Source organism: Ursus americanus, chromosome 2, assembly GCF_024610735.1.
Source record: "Ursus americanus isolate L20-20 chromosome 2, mUrsAme1.1.p, whole genome shotgun sequence".
NCBI lineage: Eukaryota > Metazoa > Chordata > Mammalia > Carnivora > Ursidae > Ursus > Ursus americanus.
Window position 1 is genome coordinate 36163366 of NC_142128.1, and position 19483 is coordinate 36182848.

Consider the following 19483-nt stretch of genomic DNA (forward strand, 5'->3'; position numbering starts at 1 on the left):
CTGGGGAAGCAGACTCATGATATAAACTCAGCCAATCATACTCTTTCCCAAACTGAGCGGGGACAGCAAAGATGGCATGTTTTCATTAATTTCATTATCTGTTGATTCCAGACAAGACTGTTGAACAATATTAGCTGTTAGGATCCTCTGGAGCTGTCTAGTTCTCCAGCCTTCCCTTCAACCCTGCGAGTTCCCTTACATTCTCCCAATAAGCCCCCTTTCTTGCTTACATTAGTCACAGTAACTTCTGTGGTTTGCCGACAAAGATGCTAACTCACACAACATTCTTGGGGGGAACCGTGGGCAGACATCTAGATTTTTAACTCTTTCAGGGCATCAGACCTAGCCCAGGGTAGCACAAAGTTGATTACTGATGCAAAGAGGGATGCACTCTCTCCCAGTACCTGTGCAGGTGGGAGACGTGTGCGCCCAGCCCAAGGGAAAGCTCCTGGCAAGCCAGCTAGCCCAGCGCCTTTCCTTCCACAGGAAAATACTTGTGCATTCAGTCTCCAGCTGCAGAATGCAGAAAACAGATAGAGCTGCCTGGCTGATATGCTCCCCAAGCAGAGGGGTCCTCAAGTCTGTAGCACTGATCTCAGGAGGCAGTCTGTCATCTAATTATCCCTTGCCCTCCAGCCTTCCCGTAGCATGTCAGCAGTGCACAAAGCTGGCCAGGTGGAGCCCTCCCTAGGCCTGCCGCATCTGCAGATGGAGTAGGCAGCTGCAGATTTGGAATGATTAGGAGGCAATGGGGCAACGTCCACAACTGCCTCTGCCCCCAAAGGAGCGATTTGTTCTGCAGGATAGTAGTTATTCGATCCCTGCAGAGTCCTATGAGCAGGCAGATACCCATGAGAGATCATCTTACTAATCTTTAAGGCAAAATTATTTTTTAGATTGCTTTCCCACTGGAACAATGACTCGGTAGGAAGAACAGAGAATCATCAAAAGACATCAAATGTAAGAATGAAAACCCCTTAGAGATCATCCATTCCAGCATCCCCATTTTACGGGTGAGAAAACTGAGGCCCAGAGAGGAAACTGTTTACTCAAGATCCCCGTTAGAGGTTGAATTGTGTCCCCCGCACCCCACAAATTCCTGTTTTGAAGTCCTAACCCCCAGTACCTCAGAATGTAACCTTACTTGAAAATAGGGTCATTGCAGACATAATTTGTTTAGATGGGGTCATACTGGAATAGGGTGGGCTCTAATTTAGTATGACTGATGCCCTGATAAAAAGAGGAAACTTGGAGACAGACAAGCACACAGAGAGAATGACATGTGACGATGAAGGCAGAGATCAGGGTGATGCTTCTATAGTCAAGGGATGCCAAAGATGGCCAGCAAACCACCAGAGCTAGGGGAGAGGCATGGAACAGACTGGCCCTCAGAAAGAACCCACCCTGCCAACACCGTGATCTCAGACTTCTAGCAAAAATTTCTGTTGTTTAAGCCACTCAGTTTGTGGCCATCCTAGGAAACCAACAAAGTCCTCTAGCAATTTGTAATATATTCTAAACTCATTATAATTATTACTTATTGTCATTTTATAGGGTTTATATCCCATCTCGTTCCATCAAGGATTTCAAACAGCATTTAAAAAACAGATGAAAAAAATACATATTAAGTAAGAAAAAAGTACCAGAAAAAATTAGAAATGAAACAAGTCAAAACAGAGGGTAGAATGAGACCCATGAAGTCCCACTCAATCATTAAGTAAACCACAAACTGGGCTGTAAGTTTCCTATTAGGCCAAGCCAAAATAGAAATATAATCAAGCAAAGAAAGCTTTCTTAGTGCTGAACAATAAAGACACAGGATGCTGAGAATTTAATAGATCAAAGTCTCAACAGCCACCCTATAACAAATGGAGTAAAAATTTTATAAGGTAAGAAACTCAGCCAAAAAGTCATTGCTGGAGCTGAGACTTGCCCTTGGCACTAATGCATCCCATGTGATGTTCTTTCTTTCATTCATTCAGCAAACCTATCTTGAATGCCACCTATGTGCAAGGTGCAGGGGACACAATGATGAACAGGATACAACCTGGCTGCAAGAAGTACATGACATGGTCTCTGGAATCTAGTTGGAGAGGCATACACACAAACAATTACCGTGTCCTGAGACAAGAGCTGTGGGTCCCTGACCCCAGCACAGAACTCCCACCAACTACATTTATGGTTGGGAATCTTGACTTTAAGGAATAGAAATCTTCTGTGGTAGCTTAAGGAAAAGTGGCAATTTCAGCTAAGGATACAGATGTGCCCTGTGTCTGACAGAATCCAAGGACGGGGACATTGCCAGACCTTAGGACAGGGATGGAACAAAAGATTAGGGTGTGGCCCATTTTCACAAGATTCCAGGGGGTTCATATGCACTACTGTGGGGAATCCAAAAGTTCTCTCTCAGATCTGAACATGTGCTTCATTCTTCTCTCTCCCTGTAGGCTAGTTTCTTCTGTTTTTTCATCTATAATACAGAAACCATGGCTACACAGCACCTGCCTACATCTCAGAGTGAGATGCAGCTCCCTCTTTCTCGGTCCCAATTCTAAATCACTGGTAGAGGCCTTGATTGGTCAGGTGCTCATCCCTGGACCAGTCAGCTATGGTCAAGGAACATGACCGCATAGAATAGAATTGGCTGCTGGGAAGCCAACCACAGTATCCTGTGGCAATGGGTGGAAGGTGAAATTCCCAGAAAAGGGATGAGCTTAGATAGCCACTCAAGAGGTGCACAAATGCTCATGGGATTCATCTTTGGGTGGTAGCACAGCATGGTGGTAAAAAGCATAGGCTCTGGAGTCAGACTACCCACATTCCACTACTTTTGAGTTGTGCGGCCTTGGGCAAGTTACTGAAACCATAGCCTCAGTTTCTTCATCTGTTAGATGGTGATAAGGAATAGGATCTACTTTATCAGGTACCAGTGAAGCTTGAATGAGATAATGCACGTAAGACAGTTAGACAATGCCTAGTGACAAAGAAAGCACTCAATAAATATCAACTATCATAATTACCCCTGGTGATGAAGGCAACAATGATGACCTCTAGACAGCATCAGTGCTATCAAGCCACTCAATTTCCTCCTCAACAAGTCCAGTGATTTCTAAGGAAATCCAGACCACAGTCTTTGAATTCATCTTCTAGTACTTATTAGGTTTGTCATTTTCAACCATAACTTTGACTGATACCATTAGTTTCCTTTTGGTGTCCATTCATCCATTCAACACTCAAGTATGTTCAGCATGGTTACTCTGTGCCTTGCACCATGCCGGGAACTGGGGACATAATAAGGAGACAAAAGTCCTGCTCTAGAGAAACTGATGATCCAAATCCACTATTTCCCCAAAGCATAGGGCACATTCAACCACTGGTCCTAGAGAGGACTTTATGAAGGTGATCTTAAAAAGACATGAGCATGGCATTAAATGACATTGAGTTGCAATGAGAGCTAGTCCCTACAGAGTTTCTTACTGTTGTCATAACAAATTGCCACAAACTCACTGGCTTAAAACAATAGAAATATATTCTCCAGAGTTCTGGAGACCAGAAATCCAAAATCAAGGTGTCAGCAGGATTTGTTCCCTCTGCAGGCTCTGAGGGAAAATCCATTCCATGCCTCCCCTAGTTGCTGGAGTATTTGGCATCTCTTGGCTTATAGACACACTGCTCCACTCTCTGCCTCAGTCTTCACATGGCCTTTCCTTCTGTGTGTCTGTGTCTCAAATCTCCCTCTCCTTTCTCTTATAAGGATACCAATCATTGGATTTAGGGCCCACACTAGATCAAGAGGACTGCATCCAGAGATCCTTAACTTAATTACATCTACAAAAAAGACCTTATTTCCAAATTAGGTCATATTCTCAGGTACCTTGGGTTAGGACTTGAACACACCTTTTGGGGGATACTGTTCAATCTACTACAGTCCCTTTCTGACTCTCCTTCCATCTTCCTAATTACATCAAGGAGAAAGTTTGGGTCTGTGAATTCAATGTCCTTAACATCTCTTCCTGGCCAGTTTCCATGTTTAAGCCCAGCTGAACTTTGGCTCTGATCCTTGAGTTGGCAAAGGTACCTAGCTAGGATCACATGTTGCTTTGTTTTTATATTTTTTTTTACAGTTACCTTCGATTTATGGCTAGTGAAGCTGGTTGTGATTTTTTTGTTGCTACTTTTTGAAATAGATATAATTAAATTAAAAAGGACATTGGTGTAAAAAATAGCAAACAATAAGTAGAGGGGATATATGCAGCAAAATTTACAGATGTTGTGTGGGAAGATGACCTATGTCTCACATTTGTCCCCCAAGATCTACCCTTCATCCTTCCCTACTCTGCCCTCTGCCCCAGAAATGTACCTTGATAAATGCCACCATGGGGCTCCCTTGCCCCCAGGCTTCATAATAATGCAAACAGAGGGAGAGGGAATGAGGTTGGGCTATTATACCCCATCCTCTCTCCAAGCCACCACACATCAATTTCCTTCAGGATTCCCCCAACTGCTCCTTCCCTCACCTCTCTAGACACACTTTCTTATACCCTGCCATACCTGTGTCCCATTATTAAAGCTTCCTTGAATTATCCTAATATGAGTATGGCATCTGTTTCCTGCTGGTGCCCTATCTGATATAGGGAATGACTCAAGTTTGAGAAAACTCATGAAAATTCCATTTCCTCCAAGTTTGATGTTGTCAAAAGCAATAAGGGCACACCTTTACTGAGCTGAGAGGATCCTGGTATTGAATCAATCTCTCTCTCACACTCTCACTCTCTCTCTCTCTCTCTCAAACACACACACACATACACACACAACCTTCCAATCTATGCTGAATCCAAACTGACCCACGGAGCCCTTAATGACCTTCTATTTAGGTCAGCAACTGAGCAGATGAGACATTCCCAAGAAGGCTGCCAGAACCAAGCAAACACGATAGTTTCCTGGCTCATGTTGACAAGTGGCTCAAGTGACAAGAGTCTGAGAAGCTCTCCTGAGATGGGATTGGGGTCTCCACTCCTTCCAACCTGCCCTGGTACTTTCAAAATCAATAACACTGCCAGAGATTTGTCCTATGGGCAGGGCAGCACCTAAGACAGCATGCTGTAAAAATAAAGTAGATGTCCTACACAAAGGGGGCATCAGAATAAAGGGGCTGGACAGATCACACTTTGTGCAAAGGATAAGGCCTGAAAAGCAGCTTGAGATAAAAAAAAAATAATAATGATAATAGCTCAAATGTAGTGATCCCTCCTCCCCCAGGCCCTGCACTGCATGTCCTACCTCACTAAATGGGTGCAGTGGCCCTGGTGGGGGAGGTACCACTATAAATCCATCACACATGAGAAAACTGGGGTTTGCCCAAGGTCACACAGCCCAAAAGTGGTACAGGCAGGGTTGGAATTAAGTCTATCCCTTTCCACGATTGGACTGGACTGCAGAAAGAGAGAATGAAAAACAGTGGAGAGAGAGATACGGTGGTAAATCCAAAGCCAGTCCTAAGGGTCTGACCAAGAAAGAAAGACTTGTCCTCTAGTGCCAGTAATCACCAATAATGCCACCTGGATCAACACCCACAACTCCTTCATCCATCTGCCCTATGCACACCCTCAGTCTCAGCACTTATCACGATGCTCTGGGATTATGTGTCGGGCAGTTTCTCCCTCCAGGTGCTAGCCCCTTTGAGAGAAGGGACCATGTCTATTTATCTTATTACCCCAGCACCTCATGTAATCACGCAAGAGTGTAATCACGCAAGAGTGGGCATGAGCAAACACACAGCATCCTCGGACATCCCACAGGAGTGCTCAACCATCCACAGGATACGATGAGGCATTTTATTCCTCAACGGGAAATCTGTCTCCAGCCTGGGTTTCCAGCAGGGAGTGACCCTTTTCACCAAAGTGACCTTAAAATGTGTCTCCCTTAACATCATGAATGATGGCACATGCTGACATCATGACATCTTGGCGCAATGCACCAAAAAGGACACAGCATCACCTGTGTAGTACTCCTGCCAAAAATGGCTCACCTGAATCTAGTCAGGAGGCAGCAATCAGATAAACCCATCCTGCATTTGCAAGTGGGACACTCTGCCAAACATCTGACCTGGACGTTTTAAAAGTGTGGGGGCGCCTGGGTGGCTCAGTTGTTAAGCGTCTGCCTTCGGCTCAGGGCGTGATCCCGGCGTTCTGGGATTGAGCCCCACATCGGGCTCCTCTGCTGGGAGCCTGCTTCTTCCTCTCCCTCTCCCCCTGCTTGTGTTCCCTCTCTCGCTGGCAGTCTCTATCTCTGTCAAATAAATAAACAAAATCTTTAAAAATGTGAAAGGCATAAAACACACACACACAGTCACACATACACACATACAGTCACACACACACATACACCCACTCACACACAAAGGCTGGGGAATTTCCTTAGAGTAAAGAAGTCTTTAAAAATGTGAAAACTGAATGTAATGTATTGTCTTTGACTGGATGCTAGATTTTTTTTAAAGCAGCCATACAGAATATTAGGACAATTGGGGAACTTGACTATGGAGTATATGTTAAATAAGAGTATTAAATCATCATTAAATTTCTTGAGTGTGATCACTGAATGGTGGTCTCAGAGTAAATGCCCTTGATCTTAGGTGATATGTGATCAAGTGTTCAAGGGTGAAGTGTCATGGTATCTGCTACTTACTCACAATTTAGTTTAATAAAAAGTGTACATGTTTCTGGGGCGCCTGGGTAGCGCAGTCGTTAAAGCGTCTGCCTTCGGCTCAGGGCGTGATCCCGGCGATCCGGGATCGAGTCCCACATCAGGCTCTTCCGCTATGAGCCTGCTTCTTCCTCTCCCACTCCCCCTGCTGTGTTCCCTCTCTCGCTGGCTGTCTCTCTGTCACATAAATAAATAAAATCTTTAAAAAAAAAAAAAAAAAGTGTACATGTTTCTATGTATAAAGAGAGAAATCCAGTAAGGGAAAGTATTTAACAACTGATGAAGGGTATATAGATACTCAATGAACTGTGTCTGTAACTTTCTGTAGGTTTGAAATTTTTTGAGATAAAAAATTGGGAGAGGGGGCACCTGAGTGGCGCAGCGGTTAAGCGTCTGCCTTCGGCTCAGGGTGTGATCGCAGCATTATGGGATCAAGCCCCACATCAGGCTCTTCCGCTATGAGCCTGCTTCTTCCTCTCCCCCTCCCCCTGCTTGTGTTCCCTCTCTTGCTGGCTGTCTCTATCTCTGTCAAATAAATAAATAAAATCTTAAAAAAAAAAAAAAGTTGGGAGAGGGTCATCTGGGTGGCACAGCGGTTAAGCGTCTGCCTTCAGCTCAGGGTGTGATCCCGGAGTCCTGGGATCGAGCCCCACATTAGGCTCCTCTGCTGAGAGCCTGCTTCTTCTTCTCCCACTCCCCCAGTGTTCCCCTTCTCACTGGCTGTCTCTCTCTCTGTCAAATAAATAAATAAAATTTAAAAAAAATAAAATAAAATAAAAGTTGGGAGAAAGACACCAAGGCGTGGAATCACTGGATTTTATGGTAAATTCATGCAAAACTTTTTTTTTCTTACACCAGACTGTTTTCCACAGCAACTATACTATTTTACATCACCGTCAGTAATGTATAAGGTTCCAATTTTTCCAGATCCTCACAGTACTTGATATTGCCCATCTTCTTCACTACAGCCATCCTACTGGTATCTCAGTGAGGTTTTTTTGGTTTTTTTTTAAGTTTTATGTCTTTATTTGAGAGAGAGAGAGCACGAGCAGGGAGAGCAGCAGAGGGAGAGGGATAAGCACACTCTCCACTGAGCGGGGAGCCCAATGCAGGACTCAATCCCAGGACCCTGAGATCATGACCTTAGCTGAAGTCAGAAGCTTAACTAACTGAGCCATCCAGGCGCCCCTCAGTGTGGTTTTGATTTGCATTTGCCTAATGGACCAATGATGTTGAGCATTTTTTCATGTGCTTATTGGCCACTGGTATATCTTGACAAAAAAGTCCTAAAATGAGATTGTGGTGATGGTTGTACAACCCCGTAAATTTACTAAAAATCACTGGATTGTGCACTTACAATGAGTGAATTTTATAGTATGTAAAGTATACTTCAATAAAGCTGCCTTCTTTTTAAGGAGGAAGAAATAGAACAGTCAATGCCATTCCTATTGCAGGAGAAGCCCAGGCACTGATAATGACAGTGTAATCACGGCTGAGTTCTCAAAAACAACGATGGCACCAAGAGAAATAATGAGGGTCATGCAAATAGAGTCCCCGTAGCCTGGGAGATAAAGGGGTGCAAGCTGACTTCCTGCCTCCACCACATTAGCTGGAGATTCTCATCAGTTCCTAAGTTCACAAGCATTAAGTAAACTGCACAGAAGCCTCCACAGAGGGGAGAGCCTCAACCATTTTCATTAAAATCTTTTGTCACCATTATAGTGTTTTAGCTGAATATATGCCATCACACAAAGTCCAGAGGCTGTGATAACCGCCCTGAACCCCATCACTGATGGCAGTTTGACAAGATGGTTGAAACTCTGGTGTCAGACACCCCCAAGTTCAAGTCCTGCCTTTCCCTCCCACTAGCCATGTGACCCTAACCAGTTAACTTCTCGGAGACTCACTTTCCTTATCTCTAACAGGAACATAATAAATGAACGTACCTTAGAGGGTTGTTGGAAGATAAAATGACATCATGCATGTTAAAGCTCTGGCACAGGACTCAACAGATAACAACTATTATCATTTATTGAACTAGTACCTATAAAGTGCTTGGAGCAGCGCCTGGACATAGTAAGGTAAAATAAATCACTAATGCATAATTAGCGGTCAAGATCCTGACTCCCATTTGGGCAGAATCAGGGCAGCAGTCTCTCTTTAGAGACTCTCATCCTAACAAGACTTAGACGTGGCTGGGTCACCTTCTTCCAACCGCAAGGCACCTGCTTCAGGGCTGATGCTTAAGAAATGCTGGGTGGGGGGGCGCCTGAGTAGCGCAGTCGTTAAGCGTCTGCCTTCCGCTCAGGGCGTGATCCCGGCGTTATGGGATCAAGCCCCACATCAGGCTCCTCTGCTATGAGCCTGCTTCTTCCTCTCCCACTCCCCCTGCTTGTGTTCCCTCTCTCGCTAGCTGTCTCTCTCTCTGTCAAATAAATAAATAAAATCTTTGAAAAAAAAAAAAAAAGAAATGCTGGGTGGGTGAGCAATGGCTTTTGGTACAACCACAAATAATGTTTCTATAGCACCCGCCATGTATGGGGCAGTCTGCTGAGCTCATTTATTCTTCAAACACAATTCTGCAAGGTGGTACATTTTACAGAAGTGGGACTGAGTTTCTAGTAGACAGAGAAACTTTCACGCACACACATCTAGCAAATGGTAAAGGTGACATGAGAACCATGGTATTAAACTAATACCACACCCTTAACCATCACACGGTCCTGGGAACACGTCACCCCCATCCCTGGAATGGGTCTGCTTGACATACCCCATGTATCATCTAGAGCAGACAACATTTACCAGAACATCCCCATGGAGGAAAGAACCCATGCTCTGGCCAAGAGACAGTCAACAATATGCTTCGCGCCCCATTTGCCTCCAAAGTTATGAGCTTCCTGTCAACACTCAGAGTTGGTCTGAGTTTCTCATGACAAAAGGGCTCTCAAATTATTCTCCTGACCAGACAGCCGCTGTTTCCCAGTTAATTCTAACAGCAAGCACATTCATTATGCACACGCGGGGAATCAAAACCCCCTGAAAAAAATTATTTTTCTTGAAAGTTAAAGGATTCCACTTCTACCCGGGGCTTTCATTTCCTCTCGCTCAAACGGCGGTTCTATTAAAGCCAAATTACACCACAGAAATGACTGTGGAGTGTACATCAGCAGATCAATTTATTTAATTAGCCCGGGTAATTATAGAGGAGTGAAAAATGCCTTGTGGTGGGAACGAACACAGACAAGTGGGGACTGGAGGACAGTGAAAATGCGATCCCCAGCCAGGGAGAAGCTTTGCGTGGTGCACGTCTGGGCAGCCTCCCGCAGCCTCTGCAGGCACTGAGGGGTGTGCGCCAAGGTAACCCCAAAGCAGCCTGGCTCCTGGGGTCCCACCAGACCCACAGATCCACAGTCGTGGTTTTTAGACCATTCAGAGGCTGGGAAGTTCTTTTCTTTCTTTTTTTGTGGTAAGAATACATAACACACGATCAACCCTCTTAGATTTTTAAGTGTACAATTCAATATTGTTAACTATACGTACAGTGTGGTATAGCAGATCTCTAGAACTTACTCATTTTGCATAACTGACACTTTCTACCCATCGAACAGCAAATTTCCATTTCTCCTTCTCCCAGTCCTTGGCAACCACCATTCCACTATCTGCTCCTAAAAGCTTGACCATTTCAGATTCCACTTATAAGTAGAATCATGGGCCATTTGTCCTTCTTTGATAGAGTTATTTCACTAAGCATGATGTCCCCCAAGTTCAACCATGTTGTTGCATATGGCAAAAATCCCTTCTTTTTTAAAGCTAAAGAATATTCCACTGTAGATAAGAACTGTTGGTGAGGATGTGGAGAAATTAGAACCTTTGTGCACTGTTGGTAGGAATGTAAAATGGTGGAGCTGCTTGGAAAACACTATGGAAGTTGCTCAAAAAATTACAAATAAAACTACTATATGATCCAGCAATGCTGCTTCTGGGTATATATCCCAAAAAACTGAAATCAGGATCTCAGAAAGATATCTGCACTTCCATGTTCATTGCAGCATTATTCACAACAACCAAGGTATGGAAACAACCTAAGTGTCTGTCAACAGATGCGTGATAAGAAGAGGTGATGAGGTTTTTAAAACAGCACTGTGGTGTAGGTATTTTTACAAACTGGTTCATTCTCAACCAACACTCAGAGAACACACATCCATTAAACACATTTATTAAGTGCCTTCTGTTTGCATAATTACTTGCTCCACATTTGTCTTTGCTGTTAGGCTGTAGCCTCTGTGTGTACAGAGAAAGGTAAGGATTGAAGGCAAGTGCAACAGAGATAGATGGCCTGAGTCTGAGCCTAAGCTCCACCACTTCTGGGATGTATGAACTTGGGCAAGGTGCTCAAACTCTCAATGCCTCAGTTTCCTCATCTGTAAACAGGTGTGATAATAGTGCCTACTTCACCTGTCTGTTGAAATAAATTATTATTTGCAAAATGCTTCAACACAGTGTGTGGCACACAGTGAGATCCAATGGCTAGTAATCTATATATATCCAATAAATATTTGTTGGATGGATGGATGGATGGATGGATGGATGGATGGATGGATGGATGAGGGATGGGATAAGATGAAATGAGATAGATGAGAGGATGGATGAGTGGGTGGTAGATGAATGGGCAGAGAGATGACTGGGAGGATGAATGGATAGATAGACAAACGGATGGATGGACGAATAGGGGGCTAGATGGGCTGATGCATAGATTGATGGGTATAAGGGTGGGTGGGTGAGTAGATGGGTGGGTTGATGGAGGGATATGGGAAGAAACAGGATAAAACGAGGTAGATGAGACAATGGATGAGTGGGTGGTGGATGAAATGTTGGAATGATGGGCAGATAGATGACTGGAAGATGATGGATGGATGGATGGATGGATGGATGGATGGATGGATGGATATAAGAGTAGGTGGGTGAGAGGATAGAATGACTGGGTGGATAAATGACTGGAAGGGTAGGTGGATGGGTAGATGGGTGATGAATGAATAGTATTTTCTAGGTGTATGGTGTCAATAAGAAGACATATGACATGATCCTTGCCTGCAGTGATAATTATTATCTCTTCTATGTGTCTAGTGTTAATCTTTTATAAAGAGGCTTCTTTGTACTCTGACAGAGACTAATAGTTCCATTTTACAGAAGATGAGAGAACAGCTCAAGGAATATGGGTCCATGTATTCTTACAACAAGTATTTGTTGAGCACCTACTATGTATAAGACACTGCATGCACAGATACAGCACCAAACTAAACAAACAAAAATCCCTGACTCCAAGAAGCCTATACTCTAGTTAGGGAGACAGACAATAAAAGACAAATAAGGAAAATATATAAGATAGTGAGAAATTCTATGAAGAAGCAGGAAGCAAGTAGAGGGGACACAAGGTACCAGAGACAGATGGAACTGCAATTTTTAATAGGGCACCCAGGTAAGATCTCACTGCAAAGGTGTTGTTTAAGCAAAGATCTGAAGGAGGGGGCATGTGGGTGGCTCAGTCTGTTAACCGTTTGCCTTCGACTCAGGTCGTGGTCCTGGGGTCCTGGGACCGGGCCCTGCATCGGGCTCCCTGCTCGGTGCAGAGCCTGCTTCTCCATCTCCCTCTGCTGTCCACTTGTGCTCTCTTGCACACTCTCTATCTCAAATAAATAAATAAAATCTTTTCAAAAAAGAGAGAGAGATCTGAAGGAGGTGAGGGAGCAGCCCAAATGGGTGTCTGGGCGAAGAGCTTTCCAGGCAGAAAGAGCAGTGCATGAAAAGCCAGATATCAGTGAGGAGGCATGAACTATGTGCCAGGTCCTGTTCTAAATGCTGAACATACAATCAGATATTTGACCCTCACACCAGTTCCTGAGGGAGGTGCTGTTCTCATCCCCACTCTACAGATGGGAAAACCGAGGAGCAGAAAGATGAACACTATTGATGAGAGAACTGGGACTGGGCCAAGGCAGCTCAGCTCCAGATACCCTGTTCTTCACTATTATATCCTTCAACAAGCCAGGGTCATACCTTAGAAAACAGCAAAGCCAGGACTTGATCTAATCCCCTCCCATGGCATGTTCCACTCCACTGTACTGCATTTAAAACCCAGGAAGAAGGCAAGACATGTACACAAGAAAAAAGCAAATGACAAATGCAAGGGTCAATCAGGAGCACCAGATGAAGCATGACATGAAGCATGACATTTGTTAAAGAAACAAAAGGCCTTTGCTCTAGCTATCATCTCTTTCTGCACACTACCCTCTCTTTCTCATCCATCACATGAAATCCTATGCAACCCTTGGGATGTGGTTCAAATGTCATCACTTCTCTGTAGTTCTCTATAAATTAATTCCTCCCTCAAATTTTCTCCCATGACAATTTCTATAATGATAATGATTTAAATCAGGCACTTCCTGGGCGCTAAAGATTTGCCAGGCGTGTGCTCACTAATTCTGATCACAGCCCTAAAAGACAGGCACTGTTATATTCACCATTTCATAGTTGGGCATCTTAAGACCAGACACTTGGACTGACACAAGGACATACAGAGAGTAAGACAGATTCAGATTTTAAATCCCCATCTGCCTCCAGAGCCCAGGAGCTCTGCAGAGGTGATGCAGTTTGTTAGTTATCTGTGTGCTTGCCTGTCTCTTTCACCATGCTGCCAACTCCTGGAAGGCAAAGAGCCTTTGAGCTTCCAAGTCTCAGCACAGATCCCAAAATGCACTAAGCAAGCATTTGGTGACTGTCCTCTGCACCACGCTGCTCCTGTGCCTCAGAGGAAGCAAGTTTCCCCAATAGTTTCATATGAGCATAATTAGCAGGGTTTCTTCCACACAATATGGTTGGGGAGTTTCTGGAAGGTCAAACTATCCTAAAATATCACCCCTGCCAACCCCCCAAAGTGTTATTAATATCATCCCTGAAAGTCTATGCATTATGTTCAGACGTCCCCTTGTTAAAATATGAACTGAAGTGGGGGTGAGAGTGGTATGTGATATGTTAACCCATTGGCTTCCATGACATTCTCCCACGCATTGGAAGGAAACTCCCTCCATTGAGTGAGTGGCTCCTGGGTGCACAAGAAGCCCCACAGGCAGGGGTAAATACAGACTCAGTAATTATATCTTCTTAATTCCACTGCTTCAAAAGAACAGAAATCCTCCATTGAGAGGCAGAGACACATATCTGTGCCCCATGGATTGGGAACCACTAAATCTGATCTGAAGCTCATACCTTGGTTGTTGGTGAAACTAGAGGATGGTTGATCAACCCTGGCACATGCTGCATGGGTAAATATGCATGAGGGCTTCAATTTGGGTCTGAACGGATGTTTTGTGCTATCCTGTTTTGAGGGGCACTGTGGTGAGGAGAGAAATGAGGAGAATAGAAGGGAGGAACTGGGCCTTTTTCTCGAGGAGCCTCTTGGCCTGCCTTGGATTTGGCAAGACTCTGGGCCCCAGTGGAGCTGCTGTGGGGCCTAGATGACAAAGTACAATGGAAACTAGAAACACACTGGTCCCCTCTCAGTACAGAGCAGCCCTGTCTCTCACTTCAAGGATAGGCAGTTTGAGGAACAGCAAGAGGCAGCCCCGCTTGGGCATGGACAGAGATATCCTCACGATGGTGACTGCGATGAGCAAGAAGGTGAATGAGCATTTATAAAACCCAAATACTGGGAGAAAGAGGAATTTTTAAAAGTGTGACCTGGATGTCCCATGTACATAGATTGAGGCAAAAATATGAATTTGAGGTTACTGATATTAACATGTTTCCATCAGTACCATCAGTAACAAAATCTGGAGATATTGTATAATACTATTTCCTTAAAAGCTCATATACTACATACTAGATATTTATCCAAAGGATACAAACATCGTGATCCAAAAAGGCACCTGCACACCAATGTTTATAGCAGCAATGTCCACAACAGCCGAACTACGGAAAGAGCCCAGATATCCATCGACAGATGAATGGATAAAGAAGATGTGGTGTGTGTGTCTATACATACACACACACACACACACACACACACACACACACACACACTGGAATATTACTCAGCCATCAACAAAATGAAATCTCACCATTTGTAATGACCTGGATGGAACTAGAGGGTATTACGCTAAGTGAAATAAGTCAATCAGAGAAAGACAATTATCATATGATTTCACTCATACGTGAAATTTAAGAAACAAAACAGAGGATCATAAGGGAAGGGAGGGAAAAATAAAATAAGACGAAATCAGGGAGGGAGATAAACCATAAGAGAGTCTTAGCTATAGGAAACAAACTGAGGGTTGCTGGAGGGGAGGTGGGGGGGATGGGGAAACTGGGTGATGGGCATGAAGGAGGACACTTGATGTAATGAGCATTAGGTGTTATATGCAACTGATGAATCACTGAACTCTACCTCTGAAACAAATAATACACTATATGTTAATGAATTGAATTTAAATTTTAAAAAAGCTCATGTAGTGAAAATGCTTTTAAAATAAAGTTGGATATTGTTGTTTACTTTTTTCAATAAAGTTAGATTTTGCCAACAAAAACTATGCAAAAGTTCAATGGCTATAATTTGGAATGCAGATAAAATCCATGTTGAAGTTGGGGATTCCAAGCAAGTTTCCCCAACATGACCTGCTGTAAGGATGTCCTCATGATGGAGATAAAGTCTCCATGAAGGAAAATGGCCTTTTAGGGATGAAATCTGTAAACCTAAATGAGAAAAAAATATCACAGGACACTGATCTAGTAAGTTTTTAATTGGTAAGGAGGTGGAGGTATTGAAGGAGGAACAAGATGGGAAACAGCCAATGAATGTGATTCAGTTGGACACACCACACTTTTACTCCATGGGAAGATTTTTTTTTTTTTTAGCTTGATCTCCAGTCAGGTCAGTTTGGGAGCCAAAAGGAATGAGCCTTACAAATCCTACCAATGACATAGATGATGTAGAACACAGAGCTGTCCAAAGGACATGAGCACTTGGGTAGTGATGAGGAAAGCTGCAGACCATGGACACAGAAAACCCAAACCTAGTGTTAGGTAAATAGCAGCAGATTTGCAGAGGGTGTTAGGGAAAAACAACCAACCATAGAAATACTGACAATAAAGACTCAATTCTTAAGATGAACCTTTGAACAAGTGACTGACACAGATAACTTATTTCTCTAAAAACAGCAGTAGGATCCTGACATAAACATTCATACCCCACTCCAGAATGAACGAGCATGGGCAAGAAAAAGGTTGTACTGTAGAAGGCGTCAGCAGAACACACCAGACCAGACCTGAAGAAAGACTAATCTCTTAGTTACATATGCTCAGGAATTTTTACCATTTCCCTAAAGAGCAACAAGCATACATTTATACCAGAAATCCACTGCATAGAATACACACTGTAAAAGTTAAGTACCCCTAAGTGAACTATTTGGTAAAATGTATAGGTTATCACTCCAGGATATGAGTGTCATAACTATCAAATAACCCTTTTGCCATATACAAAACGTCCTGAGTTGAATAATCCTCCAAATATAGCAAACATGTAAACCTTATTTCACTATTTATTTGAGGAAATGGCACCTAGATTGTATTTGTATCAGTGGGATGCATTTGGATGAAAGTAATTTTAAAAATGTCAGAAAAATTAAAACATTAAAGAGAATTTAATGACTCTTTAACTGAAAAATATGGTGGTAGGACTACAGGTATAATTTGATTAAGCAACAACATCACCGAACGATCTCCTCTCTCCGTCTGACTTTTTTGGCACCAGATGAATATCAAAAGCAACTAGGGCCACATGCTTCCTTACTCATGCCTAGCAGGGGAAGAACAAAGTCCTGAGCCTTGCTTTGATTGGGCCATTCTAAGTTGTATGTCCACTACTTATCAATCAATGTGGTCATGGAATGCCATTGACTGGTATGCCCAACACTGAACTAATCATTGGGGTGCAGGAGAAGGAATTACCCATATTTCTTGGTCCAATCTGAACTCTTCCCTAGTTATGGGGTTGGGGGCACACACAAACACACACACACACATTGCACGGCTCTTCTGTATGTTAGAGGGGTAGTAAGTATTGGAAAAACCACCACATGTCCATAATAAGAAAAATCAAGTAAGCAGCTCACTATGCTGGAGGTTGCTTTACCAATCTTAATTAGGGTCTGAATGTGCACCAAGGAGGTCAAAAGAGATTAAATGAGCTCTGGTGCGAGTAGGTGGCTGCTCAAGTCTTTCTTCAAGATGCACTCTAGGTCTAGTTCTGCTTCCCCAGGGCAGAAGGGAGAGCTTTTCTCAAGGGGAAGTAGGAGCATTTCTCAAGGGGAAGTAGGAGCATTTAGCATTTCCAAATCCTTTCCCTGTCCCAGAGCTTGAGTGAAGAGCTCTACAGGCACTGCCTCATTTACAACTTGCAAGAACATTGTAAAGTAGGAAATGTTATTACCCTCCTTTTACAAATATACCAAGGTCCATGCAGGTTAGATGAAGTTCCAGGGTCCCAGAACAGGAGGGGAGGGGTCTAAGCCTTTTGCATCTAGAGTCTAAGGCATTAACCACAAACCCCACTACCTGCAAAGACTGTACCAGCCCTTTGCCTTCAACAGAGTCATTCAAAGCCTGTGACTTGTCACCAGGATGGATCCAAGTTTCTAAAGCCAAAGTTGCTTGAGTATTCCCAAATCTCAACAGATGGCTACAGAGCCCACCCTTGGAGCTGGTGGTCACCCTGGGTATCAGCAAAACAACTGTATTAGGGGAAAAGGAAGATAAGAACAAAGCAATTGGGAGGTGAAAAATTATGTCTGTCCAGTAAATCAACATGTATCATCTGCCCCAAGCTTTGAAATAAAAATTAAGACAAGGACTGCACTAAAGGACATAAGCAGCACTATGCCCACCGACTCATTTTCCATGCAAAGGGAGGGGACAGAACTTGGCATGTTTTCTTAACAAAAGGCCAGTTCAAATCTCACCTCTTTCAGAATGTCCTTTATGACTACAGTCCAGAGAGAGAACCTTCCCCTTCCAAAAACTCTTCTAGACAATTCACCCAGTAGCTCCACCAGGGTGTCTAACTGGACTCACAAACTGAATATGGCCTAAAAAGAACTCCATATTTCCCCTGTCCCAAAATGTCCCTCTTCCAGTCTCCTCTGTCTGCCCACTGGCTCAAGCAAGACTGGATGCATAATGTGCAGGACCCAGGGCAAAATGAAGTTCAAGAGCCCCTGTTTGAAAATTAAGAATTTCAAGATGGCAACAGCAGAGCATCAAACCAAGCACTGTGCCCTTCTGAGAGCCAAAGCCCCATGCCACTGCACAGTGTTCATGTCCATGAAGCTGGCCCTGGGCTCAAGTCAAAAACATATGACATATGTCAGTTTCTTTCCCCACCCCACATCCAATCTAACAGCAAGCTCCAATTCTAAATATATCCCAAATCGAACCACTTTTTCACTAGTTCCATCACGACTGCCTCATTCTAGCTACTATGAGTCACTTCTGGACTGCACTGCAACAATCTCCTAAGTGGGCTCCTTGGTTCTCTCTTGCCCAGCAGCCAGTGTAATTGTTCAACATGAATCAGACCATGTCATTCCCTACCCAAGACTCTCCAATGTCTCCCATTGGGCTTAAAGCAAATCTCAACTCCTTATCATGATCTAAGAGGCCCTAACCCTACTCCAACTACACTGGCCTCCTTTTTGGACCTCAAACGCACAATGCTTGTTTCTACCTCATGGTCTTTGCACTTGCTGTTCCTTCCACCTAGAAAAATCTCCCCAGATAGTCACATGTATTTTGGTTAGTGGCTGCCTTGTACTATACAGGTCTCTGCTCAACTGCCATCTTCTCAGAGAAGACTGCCCTAAAACCTTTTCTAAAATAGCTGCATACTCCTTCTCTCTCTTCCCACTTACCCAGCTTTATTTTTCTCCTGAGTACTTATTACTACCTGGAATTGTATAATTTGTCTGTTTTGCTTGTTTGCCGTTTTGTCTCCCACACTAGAATAGGGATTTGACCTGTCTTATGTATTTATTCATCACTGTGTCTCCAGTACCTTGGACAGTGCTTGGCATATGGAAAACATTCTATTAATTAATTAAATTAATTACGTACTATTTTAAATTATTAGTTGCTGTCCCATGTCTATATGCCTTGATTCATATCAACTTTAGTGGAAGTTACCCAGGGGTAAGGGGCAGTTCAAATTTCTAAAACTTTCAAAACAAAAAACTTAATTCCACCTATAAACTAAATGCTTTATAAATGTGTTCATTAACTATTACCAAAACTTCTAGTATCCTAGTTCAAGAACAACAGCTCTAACCACTCCCAGTTATACACCCATAGCAGGCATCACAAATAGATCACAGAATTCTTTCCCACTAAGCCAGGACATAGCCCTCAGAATCTTTCTCAAAACAGCCTTCCAAGAAAGCTTGACTCATGGTGGAAGTTTATGCTTAAGGCAATATTGTTTTGGCACCTCTATTATGACTGATAATTTGAGGAAACAGATCTGAAAATCACTAATCCACTCCAACTGTCTCCCTCACTCTGGTTTTTAATACATGGGCTTCTTAATAGGAGAGGACATTACATTAAGGCAGCCATGCGATGTGCTCCGAGCTTATGGACAAACAAGAACAAGCCTTAGATGCAGAAAACTGCCTTTTGTCATAATTCAACCTACAGTAAGTTAGATTTCTGCTGAAGAATTTCACTTAAAGAAAAATGC